We start from the raw sequence: 14890 nt of genomic DNA, 5'->3' as shown, positions 1-14890 counted from the left end.
TGATCACCGCTGTCTCATCGTTGTTGGTGATCAGGCCTACCACTGTTGTGTCTTCAGAAAACTTAATGATGATGTTGGAGTTGTGCCTGGCCATGCAGTCATGAGTGAACAGGGAGTACAGGAGGGGACTGAGCACACACCCCTGAGGGGCCCCCGTATTGTGGATCAGCGTGGCGGATGTGTTGTTACCTACCCTCACCACCTGTGGGCGGCCCGTCAGGAAGTCTAGGATCCAGTTGCAGAGGGAGGTATTTAGTCCCAGGGTCCTTAGCTTAGTGATGTGTTTGAAGGGCACTAGGGTGTTGAACGCTGAGCTGAAGTCAATGAACAGCATTCTCACATAGGTGTTATTTTGTCCAGGTGGGAAAGGGCCGTGTGGAGAGCAATAGAGATTGCGTCATCTGTGGATCTGTTGGGGCGGTATGCAAATGGGAGTGGGTCTTGGGTTTCTGGTATAATGGTGTTGGTCTGAGCCATGACCAGCCTTTCAAAGCATTTCATGGCTACAGACATGAGTGCTACGGGTCGGTAGTCATTTAGGCAGGTTACCTTAGTGTTATTGGGCACAGGGACTATGGTGGTCTGCTTGAAACATGTTGGTAATACAGACTCAGACAGGGAGAGGTTGAAAATATCAGTGAAGACATTTGCCAGTTTGTCAGCGCATGCTCGGAGTACACATCCTGGTAGTCCATCTGACCCAGCGGCATTGTGAATGTTGACCTGTTTAAAGGTCTTACTCACATCGGCTGCGGAGAGCGTGATCACACAGTCATCCGGAACAGTTGATGCTCTCATGCATGTTTCAGTGTTACTTGCCTTGAAGCGAGTATAGAAGTTATTTAGCTCGTCTGGTAGGCTCGTTCACTTGGCAGCTCTCGGCTGTGCTTCCCTTTGTAGTCTGTAATTGTTTGCAAGCCCTGCCACATCTGACGAGCGTAGGAGCCGGTTAGAGTCCCGCTCCTTTAAAGGCGGCAGCTCTAGCCTTTAGCTCAGTGCAGATTTTGCCTGTAATCCATGGCTTCTGGTTGGGGTATGTACGTACAGTCACTGTGGGGATGACGTCCTCGATGCACTTATTGATAAATCCAGTTATTGAGGTGGTGTACTCCTCAATGCCATCGGAAGAATCCCAAAACATATTCCAGTCTGTGCTAGCAAAACAGTCCTGTAGCTTAGCATTTGCTTCATCTGACCACTTTTTTTATAGACTCCTCCTGTCACCTCTCCTGTCTCCTCTCCTGTCTCCTCTCCTGTCACCTCTCCTGTCTCATCTCCTGTCACCTCTCTTGTCACCTCTCCTGTCTCCTCTCCTGTCTCATCTCCTGTCTCCTCTCCTGTCTCATCTCCTGTCACCTCTCCTGTCTCCTCTCCTGTCTCATCTCCTGTCACCTCTCCTGTCTCCTCTCCTGTCACCTCTCCTGTCACCTTTCAAGTCCACTCTCACTTTACAGCATTGATAAGAGTTTCCCACTCGTATTTACAAAATGGAAGCTCATTATGAACCATTTTGGACATAGGAAGCTCCTGGTTAGTATACATCCGGGAAGTTTTCAGCAGTATTTTAGTCCAGAGTTTTGGAGTTTCTGGTCATTCTGATTTCAACATGAAATCTCTGCAAGGCCTGCAGCTGCTCCATGGTGTAGAACAGGCTGGTGGTTATCCATGGTGCTGAACAGTCTGGTGGGTTATCCATGGTGTAGAACAGTCTGGTGGGTTATCTATTGTGCTGAACAGTCTGGTGGTTATCCATGGTGCTGAACAGTCTGGTGGGTTATCCATGGTGCTGAACAGTCTGGTGGGTTATCTATTGTGCTGAACAGTCTGGTGGTTATCCATGGTGCTGAACAGTCTGGTGGGTTATCCATGGTGCTGAACAGGCTGGTGGGTTATCCATGGTGCTGAACAGTCTGGTGGGTTATCCATGGTGCTGGCAGGCTGGTGGTTATCCATGGTGCAGAACAGACTGGTGGTTATCCATGGTGCTGAACAGGCTGGGGGTTATCCATGGTGCTGAACAGGCTGGTGGTTATCCATGGTGCTGAACAGGATGGGGGTTATCCATGGTGCTGAACAGGCTGGTGTTTATCCATGGTGCTGAACATTCTGGTGGTTACCCATGGTGCTGAACAGGCTGGTGGTTACCCATGGTGCTGAACAGTCTGGTGGTTTATCCATGGTGCTGAACAGGCTGGGGGTTATCCATGGTGCTGAACAGTCTGGTGGGTTATCCATGGTGCTGAACAGGCTGGTGGGTTATCCATGGTGCTGAACAGACTGAACAGATTGCAGTTGGAGATCTGTCCATGGTGCTGAACATTTTGAGGATGCTGGAGCAGTTACAGTCTTTGGTTGCTGTCCAGGTGTAGACTTTACTGACACCAACTTACAAGCCGTTAACCGAGAAAGCAGTTTTATAAAAATAGAGTTAAAAAAATATTAACTAAATAAACTAAAGTAACAAAATAACAATAAAGAGGCTAGTCAATGTGCGGGGGTACAGGTTAGTCAAGTTATTTTGTGCATGTACATAGGTGTGGGTAAAGTGATATGCGTTGATATTAAACAGTGAGTAGCAGCAGTGTAAAAACAGGGGGGGAGGGGGGTGTCAATGCAAATAGTCCAGATGGCAATTTGATTAATTGTTCAGCAGTCTTATGGCTTGGGGGTAGAAGCTGTTCAGGAGCCATTTGGTCCTAGACTTGGTGCTCCGGTACTGCTTGGACGTGTGGTATCAGAGAGAACGGTCTACGACTTGGGTGACTGGAGTCTTTGACAATTATTTGGGCCTTCCTCTGACACCGCCTAGTACAATGCATTCGGAAAGTATTCAGGCCCCTTGACTTCCACAATTTGTTACGTTACAGCCTTCTTCTAAAATTGATTAAATCGTTTTCAATCCCTCATCAATCTACACACAATATAACATAATGGCATTATTATAAATAAGTACTTTGTTGAAGCACCTTTGGCAGCAATTCCAGCCTCAAGTCTTCTTGGGTATGACGATACAAGCTTGGCACACCTGTATTTGGAGGGTTTCTCCCATTCTTCTCTGCAGATCCTCTCAGGCTCTGTCAGGTTGGATGGGGAGCGTTGCTGAACAGCTATCTTCAGGTTTCTCCAGCGACGTTCGATCAGGTGTATGTCCAGGCTTTGAATGGGCCACTCAAGGATATTCAGAGACTTGTCCCGAAGCCACTACTGCGTTTTTTTGGCTGTGTGCTAGGGTCATTGTCCTGATGGAAGGCAAACCGTCTCCCCAGTCTGAGGTCCTGATAGCTCTGGAGCAGGTTATTATGAAGGATATCTTTGTACTTTGCTCTGTTCATCTTTGCCTGGCCACTCTGCTGCAGAGATGGTTGTCCTTCTGTAAGGTTCTCCCATCTCCGCAGAGAAACTCTAGAGCTCCGTCAGATTGACCATCGGGTTCTTGGTCACCTCCCTGACCAAGGTCCTTCTCCCCCGAATGCTCAGTTTGGCCAGGCGGCCAGCTCTAGGACGAGTCTTGGTGGTTCCAAACTTCTTCCATTTAAGAATGATGGAGGCCACTGTGTTCTTGGGGACCTTCAATGCTGCAGAAATGTTTTGGTACCCTTCCCCAGATCTGTTCCTCGACACAGTCCTGTCTCGGGGGCTCCACAGACAATTCCTTCGACCTCATCAATCAATCAAACAAATGTATTTATGAAGCCCTTTTACATCCGCCGATGTCACAAAGTGCTAGACAGAAACCCAGCAATGTAGATGTAGAAGCACGGTGGCTAGGAAAAACTCCCTAGAAAGGAAGGAACCTAGGAACAAACCTAGATAGAAACCAGGCTCTGAGGGATGGCCAGTCCTCTTCTGGCTGTGCTGGGTGGAGATTATAACAGAACATGACCAAGCTGTTCAAACATTTAGAGATGACCAGCAGGGTCAAATAACAATAATCACAGTGGTTGTCGAGGGTGCAACAGGTCAGCACCTCAGGAGTAAATGTCAGTTGGCTTTTCATAGCCGATCATTCAGAGTTAGAGACAGCAGATGCGGTAGAGAGAGAGTCGAAAACAGCAGGTCCGGGACATGGTAGCACGTCCGGTGAACAGGTCAGTGTTCCATAGCCGCAGGCAGAACAGTTGAAACTGGAGCAGCAGCACGACCAGGTGGACTGGAGACAGCAAGGCGTCATCAGGCCAGGCATGGTCCTAGGGCTCAGGTCCTCTGAGAGAAGAGAGAAATAAGAGAGAAGGGAGAGAGAAGAGAGAGAGAATTAGATTGAGTATACTTAAATTCACACAGGACACTGGATAAGACGGGAGAAATACTCCAGATATAACAGACTGACCCCAGCCCCCCGACACATAAACTACTGCAGCATAATCACTGGAGGCTGAGACAGGAGGGGTCGGGAGACACTGTGGACCCGTCCGACGATAGCCCCAGACAGGGCCAACCGGGCAGGTTATAACCACACCCTCTTTGCCAAAGCACAGCCCCCACACCACTAGAGGGATATCCTCATCGCTTGGTTTTTGTTCTGACATACACTGTGAACTTTTGGACCTTATATAGACAGATGTGTGCCTTTCCAAATCATGTCCAATCAATTGAATTTACCACAGGTGGACTCCAGTCAATTATTAAAAACAGCTCAATGAAGATCAATGGAAACAGGATGCAGCTGAGCTCAATTTCTGTGTGTGTGTGTGTGTTTCTGCCTGTGTGTGTGTGTGTGTTTCTGCCTGTGTGTGTGTGTGTGTGTGTGTGTGTGTGTGTGTGTGTGTGTGTGTGTGTGTGTTGCTGCGTGTGTGGCTGAGTGTGTATGTGTGTGTGTGTGTCTGTGTGTGTGGGTGTGTTGGCCGTGTGTGTGTGTTTGTACATCAGGTTCCACACGTTGTCTCCTGCTGCCTGACCGATCACTCTGCTATTACAAGCCTTTTAGAATGAGTCATTAAACAAATCACTTTAAGTCTGTCTGTCTCTCGCTCTCCGTCTATCGGTGTCTCTTTCTGTCTTTCTCTCTCTCTTGTTGTTAATACCACCACAGTGTCCGATTTCAAAAAGGCTTTACGACAAAAGCATACCATTGCGATTATGTTAGGTCAGTACCTAGTCACAAAAAAACACAGCCATTTTTCCAGCCAAAGAGAGGAGTTACAAAAAGCAGAAATAGAGATAAAATTAATCACTAACCTTTGATGATCTTCATCAGATGACACTCATAGGACTTCACGTTCTACAATACATGTATGTTTTGTTCGATAAAGTTCATATTTATATCCCAAAATCTCTGTTTACATTGGCGCGTTGTTATGTTTTGCCTCCAAAACATCCGGTGAAAGTGCAGAGAGCCACGTCAATTTACAGAAATACTCATCATAAATGTTGATGAAAATACAACTGATATGCATGGAATTAAAGATATACTTCTCCTTAATGCAACCGTGGTGTCAGATATCAAAAAAGCTTTACCGAAAAAGCACACCATGGGATAATCTGAGTACAGCGCTGAGAGACCAAACAAAGAATACAGATACCCCCCATGTTATGGAGTCAACAGAAGTCAGAAAGAGCATTATAAATATTCACTTACCTTTGTTGATCTTCATCAGAATGCACTCCCTGGAATCCCAGTTCCACAACAAATGTTAGTTTTGTTCTATAAAGTCAATCATTTATGTCCAAATACCTCCTTTTTGTTTGTGCATTTAGTACAGTAATCTAAATGCGCAGGCACAAGGTCCAGACAAAGTCAAAAAAGTCATATTACAGTTTGTGGAAACATATCCAATTTGTTGATATATATGTTGAAGAGTGTGGGGCTTAACCTGCATCCCTGTCTCACTCCCCGGTTCTGTGGAAAGAAATTTGAATGTTTTTTGCCCATTTGAGCTTACATATAATGTTGTGTGTTTTCCCCCCAACACCACTTTCCATCAATTTGTATAGCAGGCCCTCATGCCAAATTGAGTTGAGAGCTTTTTTGAAATCAACAAAGCATGAGAAGACTGCCTTTGTTTTGGTTTGTTTGTTTGTCAATTATGGTGTGCAGGGGGAAGACGTGGTCTGTCGTATGGTAATTTGGTAAAAAGCCAATTTGACATTTGCTCAGTACATTGTTTTCACTGAGGAAATGTACGAGTCTGTTGTTAATGATAATGCAGAAGATTTTCCCAAGGTTGCTGTTGACGCATATCCCACGGTAGTTATTGGGGTCAAATTTGTCTCTACTTTTGTGGATTGGGGTGTTCAGTCCCTGGTTCCAAATATTGGGGAATATGCCAGAGCTAAGTGCTTGTATTTTGCTCTGAGTCCAGTGGGTTCTGGTAGACTTTTATAGTAGATTCTTTGTTATAGGGCCAAGAAGATTGGAGAAGTGGCTTATCCATACATCTACATTCTGGATAGATAACTCTTCATGTTGTTGTTTGTTTAGTGTTTTCCAATTTTCCCAGAAGTGGTTAGATTCTATGGATACTTCCATTACATTGAGCTGATTTCTGACGTGCTGTTCCTTCTTTTTCCGTAGTGTATTTCTGTATTGTTTTATTGATTCACCATGATGAAGGCGTAGGCTCAAGTTTTTGGTTGGATAGGTTTCTCAATTTCTTTCTTAGATTTTTGCATTCTTCATCAAACCATTTGTCATTGTTGTTAATTTTCTTAGGTTGTCTGCTTGAAATGTTTAGTTATGAGAGTGAAGCTGAGAGGTCAAATATACTGTTTAGGTTATCCTCTTAGAGCTCCCCTGAATTATTTCAACATTTTGTTAAAAATCGCACAACATTTCAACGTCCTGCTACTCATGCCAGGAATATAGTATATGCATAGGATTAGTATGTGTGGATAGAAAACACTCTGAAGTTTCTAAAACTGGTTAAATAATGTCTGTGACTATAACAGAACGTGAACAGCAAGCAAAATCCCAAGAAAAACCTGGTCACAAAAACCCCAAAAAAGTATTCAGTCTCTGAATTGCAGTCTCTGAATTGTCTATCGCAAAGGAAAATAAATAACGGTGAGGTTGCAGTTCCTACAGCTTCCACACGATGTCACACACGATGCCAGTACTGGCATTTTCATTGGTTTAAATCCTTGGTGGAATGACAAATAGGCCCTTCGTCCAGTAAACAGGAAGAGACTTATGGGAGAGAGACAAAGGACGATGATTTCAAGAGTAGCTGCTATTGAATACAGATCGCCCAGTGATCAATTTGATCGATTATTAACGTTTACAAATACCTAAAGTTGGGTTACAAAAAGTAGTTTGAAGTGTTTTGTCAAAGAATATAGGCAACTTATTTAATTTTAAAAAATGACGTTGCGTTTTGGAACGGAGCTTTTGGATGGATCAGACGGGCTATATAAATTGACATTTTGGGTATACATAGACGGATTTAATCGGGAAAAATACCCAATTGTGATGTTTATGGGACATATAGGTGTGCCAACAAAGAAGCTCGTCAAAGGTAATGAATGTTTTATATTTTATTTCTGCGTTTTGTGTAGCGCCGGCTACGCTAATTATTTTGTTTACGTCCCATTCAGGTATTTCGGGTGTTGCATGCTATCAGATAATAGCTTCTCATGCTTTCGCCGAAAAGCATTTTAAAAATCTGACATGTTGGCTAGATTCACAACGAGTGTAGCTTTAATTCAGTACCCTGCATGTGTGTTTTAATGAAAGTTTGAGTTTTATCGAGTACTATTAGCATTTGGCATTGCGCACTTCCATTTCCTGTTGACTAGGTGAGACGCTAGCGTCTCACATGGCTCTAAGATTATCTACTGCCAAGTTTACACCTTCACTATTACAGTGAAACGTTTTTTTTCAAGAAGTGTTCTATAACATTTCTTAATTTTTTTCAGTTCCTTTGGCATCGATGCCTCATGATTGAGTATTGCTCTGTTCAAGTAGACTGTGATTTTGCTGAGATCTGATAGGGGTGTCGTTATGCTGACTGTGAATGCTCTAAGAGACTGGGTTGAGGTCAGTGATAAAGTGGTCTACAGTACTACTGCCAAGAGATGAGCTACAGGTGTAATGCTATGCATGTACCTATAGAGAGGTGCACTCTCTTTCTCTCTAAACCCACAAATGAATGGCATGCAAGCAGAAAATGCAAAAAAAAAGAAAAGGCTAACAAAATTAAAACAATTTAGAATGAAATATATACAAAAATACAGTGCCTTGCGAAAGTATTCGGCCCCCTTGAACTTTGTGACCTTTTGCCACATTTCAAGCTTCAAACATAAAGATATAAAACTGTATTTTTTTGTGAAGAATCAACAACAAGTGGGACACAATCATAAAGTGGAACGACATTTATTGGATATTTCAAACTTTTTTAACAAATCAAAAACTGAAAAATTGGGCGTGCAAAATTATTCAGCCCCTTTACTTTCAGTGCAGCAAACTCTCTCCAGAAGTTCAGTGAGGATCTCTGAATGATCCAATGTTGACCTAAATGACTAATGATGATAAATACAATCCACCTGTGTGTAATCAAGTCTCCGTATAAATGCACCTGCACTGTGATAGTCTCAGAGGTCCGTTAAAAGCGCAGAGAGCATCATGAAGAACAAGGAACACACCAGGCAGGTCCGAGATACTGTTGTGAAGAAGTTTAAAGCCGGATTTGGATACAAAAAGATTTCCCAAGCTTTAAACATCCCAAGGAGCACTGTGCAAGCGATAATATTGAAATGGAAGGAGTATCAGACCACTGCAAATCTACCAAGACCTGGCCGTCCCTCTAAACTTTCAGCTCATACAAGGAGAAGACTGATCAGAGATGCAGCCAAGAGGCCCATGATCACTCTGGATGAACTGCAGAGATCTACAGCTGAGGTGGGAGACTCTGTCCATAGGACAACAATCAGTCGTATATTGCACAAATCTGGCCTTTATGGAAGAGTGGCAAGAAGAAAGCCATTTCTTAAAGATATCCATAAAAAGTGTCGTTTAAAGTTTGCCACAAGCCACCTGGGAGACACACCAAACATGTGGAAGAAGGTGCTCTGGTCAGATGAAACCAAAATTGAACTTTTTGGCAACAATGCAAAACGTTATGTTTGGCGTAAAAGCAACACAGCTGAACACACCATCCCCACTGTCAAACATGGTGGTGGCAGCATCATGGTTTGGGCCTGCTTTTCTTCAGCAGGGACAGGGAAGATGGTTAAAATTGATGGGAAGATGGATGGAGCCAAATACAGGACCATTCTGGAAGAAAACCTGATGGAGTCTGCAAAAGACCTCAGACTGGGACGGAGATTCGTCTTCCAACAAGACAATGATCCAAAACATAAAGCAAAATCTACAATGGAATGGTTCAAAAATAAACATATCCAGGTGTTAGAATGGCCAAGTCAAAGTCCAGACCTGAATCCAATCGAGAATCTGTGGAAAGAACTGAAAACTGCTGTTCACAAATGCTCTCCATCCAACCTCACTGAGCTCGAGCTGTTTTGCAAGGAGGAATGGGAAAAAATGTCAGTCTCTCGATGTGCAAAACTGATAGAGACATACCCCAAGCGACTTACAGCTGTAATCGCAGCAAAAGGTGGCGCTACAAAGTATTAACTTAAGGGGGCTGAATAATTTTGCACGCCCAATTTTTCAGTTTTTGATTTGTTAAAAAAGTTTGAAATATCCAATAAATGTTGTTCCACTTCATGATTGTGTCCCACTTGTTGTTGATTCTTTACAAAAAAATACAGTTTTATATCTTTATGTTTGAAGCCTGAAATGTGGCAAAAGATCGCGAAGTTCAAGGGGGCCGAATACTTTCGCAAGACACTGTACATATTTTTCTTCATTCTTGACAAGGGCCTGAAAAACTTGACAAAGAGATGTAAAATCCCAATGTGTCTTCTTTGGTTAAATAAAATAATAAAAATGGTGAGAGAAAGGTTGTTTAAAATGTTGCTTTACTGTACGAGGCGATCGCAAACATGTTCATTTTCCTACAGCACTCGAGTGTTACGATACTACAACTCATTGTGGTGGCTGACTGGTTGTTGAAACCTCAGAGAAGTGGCCACTCGTGTTTGTTAGGACTTCGCCCCTGGATGATTGACACATATTCAATTACTTTAGATCTCAACAAAGCTACACCGCAGACAGTAAACATCATGGTAGATGTTAGACTCACTCTCCCATAGTTGTGGTGTGGTGTGTATTGAGGGTCTAACAAGTCCCTATTGTTTCTGTAGTTATGGGTTTGTTAATTCTGTTGAGAAACAGGGACAGACATGAGCCTATTATTGTGAGAAGCCGTGCAGAAACTACACAATTTCCAGCCACACATTTACATAGGTGTCTTTCTAAACTTTGGGTCTGAAAAGTGTTCTAAATGTAAGATTTTTGCATTCAATCATTACTGTTTTTGTGTAGACTTCCTCAGCTATTTCACTGTATTATTTATGCTTTACCAGTGCTTTGGGCTCTGTGTGTTGGACCGTCAACCAAACATCTCCTCTATGTGATTGTCGTGTGTGTGTGTGTGTGTGTGTGTGTGTGTGTGTGTGTGGTTGTGTGTGGTTGTGTGTGTGTGTGTGTGTGTGTGTGTGTGTGTGTGTGTGTGTGTGTGTGTGTGTGTGTGTGTGTGTGTGTGTGTGTGTGTGTGTGAAAGAGGTTGTCATCTAAAAGATCTGATTCATCTGGCTGTGAAACAAACATTTTGCTGAGAGCATCACAGCGGTCTATAACATACACAGTGTCACAGAGACGCATGTACTCACACCCACACACACACACACACACACACACACACACACACACACACACACACACACACACACACACACACACACACACACACACACACACACACACACACACACACACACACACACACACACACACACACACACACACACACACACACATACACATGCACACACACACACACACACACACACACACACACACACACACACACACACACACACACACACACACACACACACACACACACACACACACACACACACACAACAATCACAGAGAGGAGATGTTTGGTTGACGGTCCAACACACAGAGCCCAAAGCACTGGTAAAGCATAAATAAACAGTCTGCTACTGTCATTTCAGAGGAAGAGTCAACGGCCAAACCTCTTCACACAGCACGCAGATACAACACACGCACGCACGCACGCACGCACGCACACACACACACACACACACACACACACACACACACACACACACACACACACATACAGACAGACAGGCAGAAACACACACTCACTCCAACAACAGAACAGACGCACCACTTCAGAGAGAGTTACGGTAAACTGAAGAGAGCCCAGGAGAGCAGAAAGCACCTGCATTGCCAGGAGAGAACAGAGCAGTGTCCTGAATGGCACCCTATTCCATATACTGTATAGTTCACTACTGTTAACCAGAGCCCTATTGGACCTGTTCAAAGTAGTGCACTACATAGGAAACAGGGTGACATTTGGTTCACAATCCCAGCCAATGATTTGTTATCTGGCAGCAAAACAAACCACTCTGATACCTTCTCTCATCACAATGGCTTTATAGCACAGGGACTGTGAATGTTTGTGTGTGTGTGTCCCCAAGTCCAGATGTGTGTCTAGTACATGACAGGGAAGATACGCTGGCTGCCATCGAGGTCCTACTAATGATGATTCTGCAGAAGAGTTCCCGGTCAAACTTTATTTGGATAGTCCCGATAGTCCATCTGTAGAGGTTCACACTATCAACAAACTATCTGTTGCCAAGCAACTGCTTGCTAAGGTTACAGTTATGTTCAGAATAAAGATTATGTTAGAGTTAAGGTTAGGGCTAGGGATAGGCTTAAGGTTAGGGTTAGTGTTAAGGTTAAGGTTAGGATTAAGGTTAGGGTTAAGGTTAGGGTTGAGGTTAGGGTTAAGGTTAGGGTTAAGTTTAGGGTTGAGGTTAGGGTTAAGGTTAGGGTTGAGGTTGAGGTTAGGGTTAAGGTTAGGCTAGAGTTAAGGTTAGGGCTAGAGTTAAGGCTAGGGCTAAAGTTAAGGCTAGGGCTAGAGTTAAGGTTAGGGTTAAGGTTATGGCTAGAGTTAAGATTAGGGCTTGAAAAGGTTTGGGCTAGGGTTAATGTTAGGGTTGAGGTTAGGGATAGGGTTTTGGTTAGGGTTAAGGTTAGGGCTCGAGTTAAGGTTAGCGTTAAGGTTATGGTTGAGGTTAGGGATAGGGTTTTGGTTAGGGTTAAGGTTAGGGCTAGAGTTAAGGTTAGGGCTTGAAAAGGTTTGGGCTACAGTTTAGGTTAGGGTTAGGGTTAAGGTTAGGGCTAGGGTTAAGGTTAGGGTTAAGGTTAGGGCTCTAGTTAAGGTTAGGGTTAAGGTTAGGGCTCTAGTTAAGGTTAGGGTTAGGGTTAGGGTGAGGGTGAGGGTTAGATCAAATGTTACTGAGAGTCTGTATAGTGTTACCGAGTTCCCCTGTGATCTGTTGCACTGTCGCCTAGCTGCTGATGTCTTTAGATGTGATTGTGTATATGTGTATCACGACTCAGGATATGACGTAGATAGAGACACAGGAGGCGAATAGTTTGGTTCTCAGACTATTTATTATAACAAAGGGGCAGTCAAAGGGCAGGTCGAGGCCAGGCAGAGGTTCGTAATCCAAGGCAGAGTCAATCAGGGACAGAACGGCAGGGGTTCCAGGATCCTTCTCGGGAAGCTGGGGTCTGGAAGGTTAGGGTTAGACTGGGTTAGGGTTAGACTGGGAGTCTGGAGGGTTAGGGTTAGACTGGGAGTCTGGAGGGTTAGGGTTTGGGTTAGTTAGGGTTAGGGTTAGGGTTAGACTGGCAGTCTGGAAGGTTAGTGTTTGGGTTAGACTGGGAGTCTGGAAGGATAGAGTTAGGGTTAGACTGGGAGTCTGGAAGGTTAGGGTTTGGGTTAGACTGGGAGTCTGGAAGGTTAGGGTTAGGGTTAGACTGTCAGTCTGGAAGGTTACCGTTGTGTCTTAATGCCTAGTAGATAGTCCATGGAATTGTTCCAACAATGCATTGAAGGCCTGGTCATGGCATTCCGCCAAGGTGTGGAGTCCCTCCACAAAGTTATGCAGTAACTCCTCGTGTGGTGGCTCCTAGGAAGGAGACAGTGTTGCTGAGCTGGTCTTAGTCTGCTGGGTCAGTCATGGCCAGTTCGTACTATCACGACTCAGGATATGACGTAGATACAGACACAGGAGGCGAATAGTTTGGTTCTCAGACTATTTATTATAACAAAGTGGCAGTCAAAGGGCAGGTCGAGGCCAGGCAGAGGTTCGTAATCCAAGGCAGAGTCAATCAGGGTCAGAACGGCAAGCGGGCTCAGGGTCAGGACAGGCAGAAAGGTTGGAACCAGGAAGACTTGAGAATAGGAGAAACGGGAAACACGCTGGTAAGACCTGACAAAACAAGACGAACTGGTAACAGACGGGAAACGCAGGTATAAATACATAGGATGTAATGGGGAAAATAGCAGACACCTGGTGGGGGGTGGAGAGATGCACAATACAGGTGAAACAGGTGTGTGTGTGTGTGTGTGTGTGTGTGTGTGTGTGTGTGTGTGTGTGTGTGTGTGTGTGTGTGTGTGTGTGTGTGTGTGTGTGTGCACGCATGTGACGTGATGGACTGTGTGTGTGAGTATCTGGAATGACTTCAGAGAGATGTAGATTATCCTCCTTGCCCCCTTCAGACAGGTAGGTAGAACACAACCTGATCTAGAGATAAGACAGGTAGAACACAACCTGGTCTGAAGAAGACAGGTAGGTAGAACACAACCTGATCTAGAGATAAGACAGGTAGGTAGAACACAACCTGGTCTAGAGAATACAGGTAGGTAGAACACAACCTGGTCTAGAAAAGACAGGTAGGAAGAACACAACCTGGTCTAGAGAAGACAGGTAGGTAGAACACAACCTGGTCTAGAGAAGACAGGTAGGTAGAACACAACCTGGTCTAGAGAAGACAGGTAGGTAGAACACAACCTGGTCTAGAGTAGACAGGTAGGTAGAACACAACCTGGTCTAGAGGTAAAACAGGAAGGTAGAACACAACCTGGTCTAGAGAAGACAGGTAGGTAGAACACAACCTGGTCTAGAGTAGACAGGTAGGTAGAACACAACCTGGTCTAGAGTAGACAGGTAGGTAGAACACAACCTGGTCTAGAGGTAAAACAGGAAGGTAGAACACAACCTGGTCTAGAGAAGACAGGTAGGTAGAACACAACCTGGTCTAGAGTAGACAGGTAGGGAGAACACAACCTGGTCTAGAGTAGACAGGTAGGTAGAACACAACCTGGTCTAGAGGTAAGACAGGAAGGTAGAACACAACCTGGTCTAGAGTAGACAGGTAGGTAGAACACAACCTGGTCTAGAGGTAAGACAGGAAGGTAGAACACAACCTGGTCTAGAGTAGACAGGTAGGTAGAACACAACCTGGTCTAGAGTAGACAGGTAGGTAGAACACAACCTGGTCTAGAGGTAAGACAGGAAGGTAGAACGCAACCTGGTCTAGAGTAGACAGGTAGGTAGAACACAACCTGGTCTAGAGGTAAGACAGGTAACACAATAATCCATTGGTAGTTTGTTACCAGAACACAGCTAGAGAGAAGACAGACAGGTAGAACACAACCTGGTCTAGAGGTAAGACAGGTAACACAATAATCCATTGGTAGTTTGTTAAAAGAACACAGCTAGAGAGAAGACAGACAGGTAGAACACAACCTGGTCTAGAGGTAAGACAGGTAACACAATAATCCATTGGTAGTTTGTTAAAAGAACACAGCTAGAGATAAACAGGTAGTAGTAGTACATCCATCACATTGTGATTGAAGAGAAGCCTTCTCCAACAGATCTTTTCCCTAAAGTCTTCCATTCTAAGAATGTGTTCTAAACGGTACCTTGTTCTAGAGTATTC

The 14890-nt window shown here is 44.3% G+C and overlaps 1 protein-coding gene across 1 annotated transcript in view; it reads left to right on the top strand.

Moving 5' to 3' along the window:
• The window catches only part of LOC139390704 (FERM and PDZ domain-containing protein 3-like), a 241364-nt gene that overhangs the window by 90966 nt on the left and 135508 nt on the right, over positions 1–14890 (top strand). The gene's annotated exons all lie outside the window — the stretch shown is intronic.

The sequence above is a fragment of the Oncorhynchus clarkii genome, chromosome 31, assembly GCF_045791955.1.
Source record: "Oncorhynchus clarkii lewisi isolate Uvic-CL-2024 chromosome 31, UVic_Ocla_1.0, whole genome shotgun sequence".
NCBI classification, from domain to species: Eukaryota; Metazoa; Chordata; class Actinopteri; order Salmoniformes; family Salmonidae; genus Oncorhynchus; species Oncorhynchus clarkii.
Note: the sequence above shows the minus strand (reverse complement) of the source record. Positions and strands in the feature narration are given on the sequence as shown.